Source organism: Patiria miniata, unplaced genomic scaffold, assembly GCF_015706575.1.
Source record: "Patiria miniata isolate m_02_andy unplaced genomic scaffold, ASM1570657v1 HiC_scaffold_3, whole genome shotgun sequence".
Classification (NCBI taxonomy): domain Eukaryota; kingdom Metazoa; phylum Echinodermata; class Asteroidea; order Valvatida; family Asterinidae; genus Patiria; species Patiria miniata.
This window is the reverse complement of record NW_024037069.1, coordinates 14,033,298-14,046,816: the sequence shown is the minus strand read 5'-3', so window position 1 is coordinate 14,046,816 and position 13,519 is coordinate 14,033,298. Positions and strand designations below refer to the sequence as shown.

General features: G+C 37.6%; 1 long non-coding RNA gene across 1 annotated transcript; it reads left to right on the top strand.

Annotated features, from left to right (window-relative positions):
* The first annotated feature begins 1,071 nt into the window (after positions 1–1,071).
* Positions 1,072–13,238, top strand: LOC119736934. Its single transcript, XR_005272322.1, has 5 exons — positions 1,072–1,302; positions 1,666–1,745; positions 3,307–3,378; positions 11,322–11,478; positions 12,400–13,238. It is a non-coding gene; the product is annotated as an uncharacterized LOC119736934 (long non-coding RNA).
* Positions 13,239–13,519: the final 281 nt, after the last annotated feature.

The window sequence follows — 13,519 nt, the reverse complement described above, 5'->3', positions numbered from 1 at the left end:
TGACATATCTTTTTTTCAAAGTTACCAGAAAAAATAGGTAAATAAAAATACAGAGAGAATCCGTTCAGTCTAAACAAAACCACTTTCTTTGAAACGGGTCAAGGGATGAAGATAAAACCTGGTGTTTGTCACGTGTCAATATTTGTGTACAGGGTGTCTAAAAATAAAGTATACCCATTTTTAGATGTATATTATCAGAAATGTACTGAATATTTAAGAAAGAGGCAACTACAATGAAAAAAGGCCAGGATGTCCTCGATCCAGGGATACTAATTTCATGACGTCATCGTCATGGATGAATGAGCAAACATGGCCTCTATGATGAAAGAGGTCAAAATCAGCAATGTGACAACTTAGTACACAATGGACAAGGGTGCACACCGGTAAATAGGCCTACATCCATCCGCCGAGCTCATGAATAAAAGTTATACCTCAAAATATTCTATATTAGAGAGTTCTGAGAGCCATAAAATTGAGGAATTGAAGAGATATGGTAATGAACCTCTGGCCCGGACTTGGGGCTTCCAATTCTGAGCATTTTGGATGCTATTGGGCTTACAATCGGCACTATTTTGCCATGTTGTGGAGGGGTCGTTTTTCAAGATGGCTACTTGTCCGCTTTTGGGAAAATAGGGGTCGTCTTCTTTGGGTGAGAATATCTTGAAAAGTCAATGGTAAACCCACCAAAACATGAAAAGAAAACGAAAGATGGCATGTTGATCATCATTTTTCTGTGCAGTTTGAATACCTGTGAGAGTTTTGAGTATTTTTAAAAGAATTTTGAAGTATGGGCATTTAGCACTAGTGGCTATGGGAATTTATTTGCAGGGTTGCATCCACAAGTGATGATAGGGACAAGGATAAGGTGCTTTGTTGAAGGAATGAAATGAGACAACTTATTTTTGATCATTCTGGTCGAAGTTAGGTGAATCAAATCTTGCCTGTGATAACTGCCTGTGCGCATGCGTGTAGTCAGTCTAATTTATGATTAATGGGTCCACGGATTAACATCTGGTATTTGTGGGGGGGGGGTTTGGGGGGCGGATTATTTACTCTTTTGTGTGTGCGATGTTCAACGCTCCTAGTGACAGATGGTCTTTAATTTGATTGGGTTTTTTTGTAGGTTTCAACGAAAATAGCAATAGACAATTCTTCTCAGACTCGTGAACCCATGCTTGTATAAAGAAGTGTACTCGGCGCTGTTGTGGCGCATTCGTTCAGTAGACATCAAGTTGAAAGCAGCAAGTGCATTTCCAACTCCTGATTTTGCTTTGGTTTACAAGTTCTGTTTCCACCTGAAATGTAAGCTTTGGTTAAACGTGTTAGATTTGATACGTCAGTTGGTTGGGGAAAAAAGTCTTGGTTATTGAATTGTTTTATGAATTGTAATATTAGCGATAAAATGTCACCAAATGTCCCTTTATATGACTTACATGTATAAACGACAGTGATATACATGTTACAGTGTATTTCGCTACCTTTGTACAAACTTCAGAAACTTTAATACCGCGCAACAGCTGAGTTAATCTGCGAAATAAAACCAGGACGGACACAATTGATGTTAAAAGACTGACACGATTGTATGTTAAAAGACGTCTAACATAAGGAAACAGCTATGTCATGACACGTTTCTTACTGTCTGTTATTTTCTACCTTGGTTTCTAGATTAGCAAGAATGAAGGTTTACATGTGCCTGGTTTTCCTGATGTTCGTTGGATGTGCCTGGAATTTCGCACTGGGGGACGGTAAGTTTATTTACTGCAAAGTTCCGTCATAATCTCAACGGTCCCATGACATCTAAAGCTATTTTTCAAACTATTCACACAGCCCCGTTGGTCTATTGTATTTGTCGTGCTTGAAAAAAATTGTATTATTATAATTCAATCGGCTAATTTAATGATGATGAAGTGTTCATCCCGTATATAAAGGACTCCCACTTTCAATAGTTCTCAGTTCCCTTCGCTGAATTTCTGATGATGCCATCTTAATTGAAGTTTAAACAAATAAAATTGGGTTACATAACGACCATGTGCTTACACACCATCTCTAAGTTAGATGATTACTTTTGGCAGTGGTAATTTTTTTTCCAAAAGGTCAACAAGTTCAATATCTGTGAAGGTTATTTCGTTATTATCTTTTAAGTTGGTATATACATGCACTTTGAGTGTGGCACCCAGGAAAATAGATTTTTAAATTGAATTGACAATTTTCTAGCATTACATTAGTTATGAGCTTTCCAATGAAATATCGAACAAAAAAATCGAACCATGATAAGTGACTAATTACTTAAGCTAGCGGGACCTAATTTTCATACGCGTGCGCCTTTGCGACATGAACAACGAGGCTTCGCGCTTCGACGCCTGTCGCCCGCCTCGCGTTAATTAGATTTTGAGCACTTTTGTTGCTTCAAACGAAAATATGCACAAACAAGATGTTTTGATTGTCTACGGACAATGCAACTGGCTTTTCTGCCTTTAAAGATGTTTCAAGTTTACACTTTGTGTGTCCATGCAGAATTGTATTTAATAATGTTCAGTTTCATATATAACAATATGTGATTTAATGATCAGAAATACTCTTTCATAAAAAAAAAATTTAAAAAAAAACGTTACATGCGTTTGGAAGATTGTACATTTTCAGCTAAAATGGGTCAAATCTATCGATCTGCAGAATATTATCAGCATCAGAATCAACTGTCTAGAGCTACAATCCCGGCCAAAATGGTTGGGACACTTCCTGAGCCTGCCACGGTCACCCACTCCCCCGCTCCCCCGGTCAATGTTGTTCTCTCTAGCTGATGGAGCACACACCGCGCAATGAGAGACAACATTGAACGGGGGCCGGGGGGTTGGGGGCCCAGCGAGATTTGGCCAGGATTGCAGGTCTAGGTCTGCGCCCATTGAAAAATACGCGGGGACGCGCTGACAATAGACGTAGCCGTAGCCCTGAAAGCCCGTTTCGGAGACGGCCTTTTCAACTTTCATCACGATTGAAGATTGTTGATTGTGAAAAGTGCCGCGGACAATGAAACATGCACAAAGTCTATGGGATTTTTGCCAACAAGAATATGAAGAAAAAAAGTCAGAACAAAAACAAAGGCTTTTCTGCACATTGCAGAAAGACCAATGACAAACGGTACAAAGGCCTGCAAATGTAAACAAGCAAATTTATTTGTCACAGGACATTATTTTCCTTTCAAACTCGTTCAGAAAAGAAATTTGAAATTTTGAAAATCACGTATAGGCTACCAGCTTTGCTTGCACTTCGTGCATTCAGCAGTATTTCTTTTTTTATGTTGTGCTGCAGACTTTCTCCAAGACGACTTTGCGAAAGACGTCTTTACCGAACGGGAAGCTCACGAGATGGCGGAGAGGACAGGTTCGATGTTTTTTGCTCTATTTTTTTTAAATTATTATAATAACACGACACGGTTAACATTGCACACGAAACAAGGCTTGAGACTGTTGAAAAGAAGTGTTTCAGTTCAGTGCTGTCACAGGAGAAGCTATTATTGTTATTTCTTATATTTTATTTGCAAATTTCAACGAAGTTTTGTTCATTTTCATACACAACCTTTCACACTCAAGCATTTTTTTCCAACAGAACCAAAAGGGTTTTATGATAATAATGCATGAAATTTCGTTTTTGTGCACTTAGTATTTCACTTTAGTTATTATATTTCTTCAGCATACATTCAAGACGACGTTTTCATCAGTTGAAGTTCTACCGTCTACTTTTAATCTAATTTCTAACAATCACAATTAGGTTTTGACGGGAAAATAGAAAAATCACAATTTTTCTATTTACTGGGCGGTTTTCTCTGCGTTTGCCGCTTATTAAATCAAATCACATTAAATCCTGTTGTTTGTCTTAGTTGCAATTTTTCATATGCCACTCTTTTTATTAATGTTTTAGGCCTCAGCCTGTTTCGAATCGGAGGACAATCAAGACAACTTTGAAAAATAAATAAAAATGAATGTAATGAATCCAAAATAAGACATGTACACTCTAAAAAAGCATTAGTCAGATTTGACTAGAAACCAGTCAAATTTGACTAGCCATTCAGGGTCAGCTGGGTGCAACTGAAAATCAGTCAATCTGACTAAATTTTTCCAGTCAGTATTATTGACTTTGGAAAAATAGTTATGCAATAAACTGAAATTGGAGTCGAACCCAACTACTTTTTTCTAGTCAAATATGAAGCTTTGCATGTTTAATAAATTCCTAGTCAATTTTCAATAACTAGGAAAACCAGTCAATATTTTGACTAAGTTGTTTTTAGAGTGTAAACAATACGTTTTGTTCTAATTGCCTTGTTATTCTTTGGACAGATCTCTATATTTTTTTATTTAGTCTGTAAATTCAGATCATGTTGAACTATAAATCCGAAAGTAAATAGAACAGACACAAATTTGAATACGTACACGTGAGTAAATGTGTGTCCACTGCTAAAACTGAAATCTTAATAACCTTATAATATAGGTTTTCCCTGCGAATTTCCGATTTTTTCTAATCAGTTTCATTATCAGCCATTCAATTTCGCTTGAGCTTTGCACATGTGGTCCAATTCGGGTTTCTTTTTCACTTGGGGTTCATTCAATTTCATTTTTAGGCAGCCAAGATTTTGCTGTGAATGTTCGTTTTCGTTTTCGGGCAGCCTATTCCGGGCATTCAAGGGCATTTCGGGCATTCAAGACTTGACTTGTAGCAGTCTGAAATTAAGTCTTTGTAACCTTTTGACGGTTGACGCATTCAAATTAGCGAACATCTGTGCGCTTATAACGTATAACCATGATTTTCGTTTCTTATTCGTTTATGGGCAATTGCTGTCATCGTTTGGTCATTTAAATAAGTAAGATTTTTGAATCGATATTTGTTCCTATTTTCTCCGAGGTTCATTTCCCCCCCCCAAAAAAAAAATCTTGATGACTGTAAAATTTACAATGTTACAAATCAACTGATATGAGGGAAACAAGATGCAATGAAATAATGAATTGAAAGGGACTAAGATAATTTGTTTTTCACTGCTGATCTTTTCTATATACTTGTTTAAACGTTTGACCAAGGGGCTTTTTTAAGTTGACGATTTCCTGACGTGCAAGACATCGGGACACGTATGTTTGGAAATGGTTGTACCGTCGGGAACACTTCTCTTGCGTTATTTCTTAAATGTTTTCTTGCGAATGTCTGACCGAACACTTACCGTATTCACAGGGCCCATGCAAAGTTTACAGTGCAAACCTTGGAAATACATCTTTGTGACACATTTTACCTTATTTGCAAGTTTTATTTTCCATTTTAGGGGTGTTTTTAGTGCCTTCTTCGTTTTTATGCTAATGCAAAGTTTCATATTCATTAGAAAACCTGTGATGGCATTCCGAACATAATTAATGTTACACGCCTATTTCAGCAACAACAAAAAATGCTAGAATTTTGGATATTTTGCTGTCATAATTTTTTTTTTATTTTGTGATTATATGATGTGTCAGCACATGGCAGTAAGCCAATGACCAACCCTTTCCCACAAATGTTTTGAATTAGCAAATTTTGTATGAATAATTTGAAAGAAAAAACCTAAACTGAACAGTGTCTTCCTGAAATGACATCACAGTAACAGCGTTAGTCCGGAAAAGCATGGTAACTTTTAAATGTTTAAAGAAGTGCACATTATTTTGCAATAAGATAAACCCAAAAAGTGTTGTCAAATGCGTAGTTTTCTTAATTTCACAGAGTTGCGCAAACAGAATTCCTGAGAAAAATTCATTGCACATACCCTTTAATTAAGAAAGAAAGTCAATCTATCTACGGTTTCAAGTCATCAAATTGATTTACGATAAGGAATACGAACACGTATGAAGTCTTAAAAGATGTTTGACAAAATGTGAAATATGTTTGCCCATTAATGAAAACGAATGCCCGATCAACCACTTACTAATGGTTTGGACGAAATTGAATGAACAACGTGATACTTTTAATATGAATGCATCTTTAATAGGGACGAGTGAAGCTAAAAGGCGATAGAATGCTCGGAGAGTGAAATAGAATGATTTCTTTTTGATTGTCGAATGCCGATCTGCGTGATCTTTCAATTTCAATCTAAATCGAATGAGCCAGGCGTTAAATTGAACGAAAACTTGGTGAAATTGGCCGGGAAAACCTATTATATACCGGCTTCGATGAATTTGAATGAATGAATAACTTTTGAAATTAACGAACGTATTCATCAAGTCAGTGCTACACTTAGGTAAGCGAATGGCTCCTCTTGAGGACTAAATGTATAAATGTCCAGATAAAACTATAGTTGAGAGGGCCGGGTATTCAATTCAACGACTGTTTCAGATGGGTCAGATTAACTGGAAACCTATAGATTCCAGTGTTAAATCTTTCCAATATCATTATTCTGGGAAATAACGATACCTGGAATTTGGAACAAGTCCTTTTCCTTTGTGGAATTTTTAGGGAAAAATATTGTTTCAGGTCATATAATATAGGTTTTTCCGGCGAATTTCCGAATTTTTCCAATCAGTTTCATTATCAGCCATTCAATTTCCTGTGAGTTTTGCACATGTGGTCAAATTGGGGTTTCTTTTTCGTTTTGGGTTAGGCAGCCAAGATTTTGTTCTGAATGTTCGTTTTCATTTTCGGGCATCCTATTTTGTTTTGGTGTATTCAAGACTTAACTTGTAGCAGTCTTAAATTAAGTCTTTGCAATCTTTTGACGGTTGACGCATTCAAATTAGCAAACATCTGTGCGCTTGTAAAGTATAACCATGCTTTCGTTTCTTATTCGTTTATGGGCAATCGCTTTCATCGTTTGGTCATTTAAATTATAGGTTTTCTCGGTCAATTTCGGCAAATGAGCAGCCAATTTAACCACTACGCTATTCTTTTTCGCGCGAAATCAAATGCTACTGAAAAGGGTCATTCGATTTCGTTTTATGACCAGTCAAATGTACTGTTGCGTCATTCGATTTAACAAAATAATCATGCAATTTAACAATCCAACAAAGCAGCATTCAAATTCGCAGGAGCTTTTTGAGGCATGTGTTTAGTCATTCCAATTCATTTTTGGGCAGTCATTTCTGGAATTTGTGCAATCTAAAAAACGCTTTGTTAAATTTTTGTTTCCTTAAGAATGTTGAAGGCATAAATACGGTTCACTTTTTGGCACTTGAGTCACTTTGCCGATGTACTTCGAAGACGAGCTTTCGCTACAGTTTTACACGCATATTTCTAGAAATGGCAGCTTGTGGTCGCTACGCTGGCCTAGGTAGATCGAGAAAGGTTGATTGAGGCCTTCGAGGGAAACGAGCAAGACTACCTTGAGCTTGCGGTCAATTTGAACATCAACAAGTCCACAGCCAGATCAATTGTTGCAACATATTTGAGGACTGGAAGGCGAGAGACGCTGGCAAGAGGAGGAGCAACCCACAGCAAGATGGATGATGACATGCGAAACCATCTGCAAGGCATCCTTGACGCTAATCCCGTCTTGACACTTCAACAAATGAAGGCTAGTTTGAGTGAGCATCTGCCAGAGAAGCCCCATGTTTCTACTGCCACCATAGCCAGGGCCTTGTATGGGATGATGATTACACTGAAACTAGTGGAGGACGTCCCTGATGCAAGAAATTCCCCTGAAGTTCTTGATCAACGCGTCCAGTATGGTGAGTGGTTCCTGCAGCATGGTGTTATGGCGCATCTAGTCTTCATTGACGAGACAGGTTATAACGTCTGAACTCGACGCTCCCAGGGTAGAGCTCCACGAGGGATCGCTGCAAGACGAGTCGTCGACAGACAACGAGGGAGAAATTGCATTGTCACCTTCGCTGTTTCTAGTGAAGTAGGCTTGTTGCACCACCGAATCGCATTCGAAACTGTGACGCGAGAGAGATTCGAGGAGTTACTTGCGGACACAATTCAAGAGTGTGATGCAGTTTTCCCAGACGACGAACCCATTTACCTCATATACGACAATGCGAGGCCTCACGTGCGAGCCCAACTCCCTGAAGGTGCCAACCCAATGATCCAGCTGAAGCGCCTCCCTCCCTACTCCCCATTCCTGAACAGCACGGAGATGGCACACTCTGCATTCAAGGCTGCAGTTAAACGCATCCTTGGGTTACCTGAGTGGCAACAACGTGTCGGAGACAGACAGGCTGCCCAGCAAGCAGGAATGAACATGCAGCAGTGGAGGTGCGATCTCCTTCAACAAGCAGCCATCCAGAGTGTTGATGTCATCACCCAAGTGAAGTGCATGCAGTGGTACAACCATACCCAAACATATAATATGCCAAGATGTCTGGCACGCCAACAGATTGATGGTTGAGGAAGAAACAACATAAACAATAAAAAAAAAAGTAAAACATAAAGAAACACCCCATTCAAACACATTACAAAATTAGGTCTTGGTCAGTTAACCAATAAAGATTTCCCCTCCCCCCCCCAAAAAAAATGAAGAAGAAAACAAAGAAGAAGAAAAAACCTCATTGGCCCCATGTAAAGTCTACTGGAAGCATAAATAAAGAAAACAAGGTTTGCCTGAATTAAAGTGGAGATACGAAACAGTTGCATAGTACAGTTTATCTGTTTATTCGTATTTCTTTAGTCGTACTTATTTGAATTCTCTTTAAGCGAAATTGATTGCCTCTTTACGAAATTGAAAAAAATTAAATCAGTAAAATCTCCAGTCGAACCAGCTTTGCTAAATTGAATGATGATTGTGTGTCACGAAAAAGAATGACGATATGCTAAATTGAACCAGCTTTGCTAAAGGAATTTGAATGTCTCAAAACGAAATTGAATGGCCGAATTCTGAATTTGAAACGCAGTAACAACTGGAGAGGCAAAATAGCTTCAATTCGAACGCACGAAAATTAAATTGGCTGCTCATTTGCCGAAATTGACAGAGAAAACCTATAGTAAAAAATGTAATCGATACATTTCCTATTGTTCCCCAAGGTTCACTTCCTTCCAAAACTTGATAACTGTAAAACGTACAATGTTACAAATTAACTGAAAGGCCCTATGAGGGAAACAAGATGTAATTACGAATTAATTAATTGAAGGGACTAAGATGATTTTTTTTTTCACTGTTTATCTTTGTACTTGTTTAAACGTTTGAGCAAGGGGCATTTTAACGTTGACGATTGCTTGATGTACAAGACATCGGAACACCTATGTTTGGCAATTGACGTACCATCGGGAACATTTCTCTTGAGTTATTTCTTAAATGTTTTCTTGCGCATGTTTGACCGTATTGTTGACCATGTTTGACTGTATTCACAGGGCCCATGCAAAGTAAGTTTGCAATGCAAACCTTGAAAATACATCTTTGTGTCACATTTAACCTTATTTGCAAATTTCATTTTTCATTTTTGAAGGATTTTTTGGTGCCTTACCCGTTTTTATGCTAATGCAAAGTTTCATATTCATTAGAAAACCTGTGATGGCATTCCGGGCATGATTAATATTACATGGCTATTTAAGCACAAAAAAGTTGTTAGAATTTTGGATATTTTGCTGTTATAAATTTCTTTCATTTGGTGATTCTTTGATGTGTCAGTATGCATGGAAGTAAGCCAGTGAGCACCCTTTCCCACAAATGTTTTCAATTAGCAAATTTTGGATAAATATAGGTTTTCCCGGCGAATTTCCGAATTTTTCTAATCATTATCATTATCAGCCATTCAATTTCGCGTTAGTTTTGCACACGTGGTCCAATTGGGGTTTCTTTTTCATACTTAAATTGTAGCAGTCTGAAATTAAGTCTTTGCAACCTTTTGACGGTCGACGCATTCAAATTAGCGAACATATGTGCGCTTATAACGTATAACCATGCTTTTCGTTTCTTATTCGTTTATGGGCAATCGCTTTCATCGTTTGGTCATTTAAATTAGTAAGATTTTTTAATCGATATTTGTTTCCTTTTTTTCTCCGAGGTTCATTCCACCCCCCCCCAACAAAAAATCTTGATGACTGTAAAATTTACAATGTTACAAATCAACTGATATGAGGGAAACAAGATGTAACGAAATAATTATGGAAAGAGACTAAGATAATTTCTTTTTCACTGTTGATCTTTTCTACTTGTTTAAACGTTTGATCAAGGGGCTTTTTTTACGTTGACGATTTCTTGACGTGCAAGACATCGGGTCACGTAATATGTTTGGAAATGGTTGTACCGTCGGGAACACTTCTCTTGCGTTATTTTAAAAATGTTTTCTTGCGTATGTATGACCGAACACTTACCATATTCACAGGGACCTTGCAAACTTTTCAATGCAAACCTTGAAAATACATCTTTGTGTCACATTTAACCGTATTAGCAAGTTTTATTTTCCATTTTGGGGAGTGTTTTGGTGCCTTCTCCGTTTTTATGCTAATGCAAAGTTCCATATATTCATTAGAAAACCTGTGATGGCATTTCGAGCATGATTAATGTTACACGGCTATTTCAGCAAAAAAAAGTTTTTGGATATTTTGCTGTCATAAATTTCTTTATGTGGTGATTATATGATGTGTCAGTACATGGTATATAGTAAGCCATCCCATAACCATCCCTTTCCCACAAATGGTTTCAATTAACAAATTTTGGATAAATAATTTGAAAGAAAAAACCCTAAACTGAACAGTGTTTTCCTGAAATGACATCACAGTAACAGCGTTAGTCCGGAAAAACAAGGAAACTTTTAAATGCTTGAAGAAGTGCACACTTGCAATAAGATAAACCCAAAAAGTGTTGTCAAATGTGTAGTTTTCTTACATTTCACAGAGTTGCGCAAAAAGAATTCCTGAGAAAGATTCATTGCACATACCTTTAAGAAAGAAAGTCAATCTACGGTTTGAAGTCATTACATATGATTTACGCCACGGAATACATAAGTATGAAGTCTTAAAAGATGTTTGACAAAATGTGAAACATGTTTGAAACATTAATGAAAACGAATGCCCGATCAACCCCTTACTAATGGTTTAGACGAAAGTGAATGAACAACGCGATACTTTTAATATGAATGCATCTTTGATAGGGACGAGTGAAGCTAAAAGGCGATAGAATGCCACGATAGTAAAATTGAATAATTCTTTTTGATTGTCGAATGCCGATCTGCATGGTCTTTCAATTTCAATCTAAATCGAATGAGCCAGGCGTTAAATTGAACGAAAACTTGGTGAAATTGGCCGGAAAAACCTATAGTAACTTATCCTCGATACGCGTAAATATAGACGTGAACGTAATATATTTCGTAAATGCAATGAGTTATACAAACGAATGTTTTCTATATAACTGTCACTCACAGCCATGTTGGTATTTGTTTCAGCTTGCTCTAGTCAAGACGATTGTGGAGAACTTTATCATTGTGACTTTCGCAGTAGCCAGTGCCGCCCACAATGGAGGGAATCTTGACGGAGATTGCATGGAGAATAAGTTCAGAACCCCAACAATACTGGCAATGAACATGACTGAATAAAATCATGGTAAGCCAATCTCTATTGATTGATCAAACTCCCCCCCCCCCCCCCATTGCTTCATTTTTTCTCGAGAGGCCCAGTGCTGGAAAACCTCTTTCTGTTAAGGAGAATACACAAGAAAGTCTGGATTCGTAATTTAAGAATTCACGAGGCGCAAAGCACCGAGTGAATTTGTAAATTAAGAATCCACACTTGCGACTGTATTCTTCGACTTAAAGCATTGCGTCAAAATGAATTATTGTCATTAACCAGGGGCGGCGGAACCGGGGGTTCGGGGGGGGGAGGCTGGGGGGGATCCCCCCCCCCCCAGATTTTCCCAAGTGCCCCTTTTGCGGTCATATATGTGCTCCCTTGAACATAAAAGTGCCCCCTCGAGATGAAAAAAAAAATGCCCTTTAAAGTATCTTACTATTTCTTCGAAGTAACCATTTCCCAGTAATGGTATAGATGGTTTTAATATAAATGAGGAATATGAAAACCAAGCCCCAAAACCCATACAATTAGCCCTGAAAATGGGCACATAATGCATAGCTAGCATATAATCATCGGTTTTGAAGAGCGCCCTCTATGTTGGAAAAGTTTTCACGCAAACGGTCCTATTAATGCTCATCATTGAGAACAACTTTGTTCGATATGTTCAAAGTGTGGATTCGTAATTCCGAATCCACACTTTACTAAAGATTCTTCGTTCAGAATCCACACTTTGTGACCAGCGTAACAGATTCGTAGTTCCGAAACCACACTTTTAATAATGGTGTGACGTCATAGCAATGGTTAAATTTTTTAATACGAGCTTTAAATTCATATACAACAAAGATAATGCCAATTTTAATAGTATGTAAACGTTTGATACCCTGAAAAGTCTTCATCGTTAGTCCTTGATAATTATGTTTTTTCTATTTTTTTGTCTTTTATTATCTCCAACAGATTGACAGTGGTAACCAACAGGAAGGCTTATGATCTGATAAAATTTAAAGGGTTAAATTTGGCATTTTAGTTCAATTTTCTTCTTCCTTGATAAGATTTTGCCTTTTTTTAAACAATACTGCGTCCGTGTTCCAGCCAGGTTTTTTTTCCATTGATGCCTTCACAATGCCAGTCACTCTGAAGGGTAATGATAACTGTGAATGTTAAGAGCGGTGTTGAAATTATAATGAAATCAAAAATCTATAATCGATCCATGAATAGCTGCTTTATTTAACGTGTGGGGACATTTTGTATTCTTCAAATAATCCTCAAGAAAAATTATGTTCATTTCAAACACGAATGTTCTTTATAAGCTCGAGCACCGACCTAACATGTCGTCGCTGTTCTCACGTAGTGCAAAAAAAATGAAAATCGAAAAATAGTTTCAAAGCGAAATATTGTTTACTTTCTTCATTACAGGAATTAGACATTTAACAAAACGCCCGAATTTTTTTTTTTTCGTACTGCAAAAAGGCGTGTAATGTTCTCATGAAGAGACAAAGAGGGCTGGAATACATTGCTTTAGTCTTTTTTACAAACAACTATGAATTAGCAAAGAACAAAGCATAAGTTATTAGACAACGCATAGTGGTCAAAATACGTTTGAAAAAGGATTAACTTCAAATGCGATAATCTCGCGATGAACTTTTGCCAGAGATAGAGGTTTTGTCACTTCGTGAGCACATCGACGAAGTGTTTTGTATAATAAATCTATATAGAAATATGTTCCTGTTTTAATGTTGTAGTGACTCAGCAGGTGTAGATCCAGGGGGAGTTTGGGGAAATAACAATCCCCCCCCCCCCCCGCTCCGACAAAACAAACATTGGACAATTATACAAACAATAATGATATTATGTCCGCCTGTCCGCAACACTCGGACACAGAGGCGTAGCCAGCGGGGGTAGGGTTTTTTGTACACTACATGTATTGTGTGATATAACATTTCAGCACTGATTTGCTGATAAAAACAACCTAACGGGCCTGAACCCCCCACCCCCGCCAAAAAAATAGTTTGTATCGGCAGTTCGTGGTTTTTCATTTTCCGTGTTTAAGGGCAAAATCCACTATTAAAATATCCAT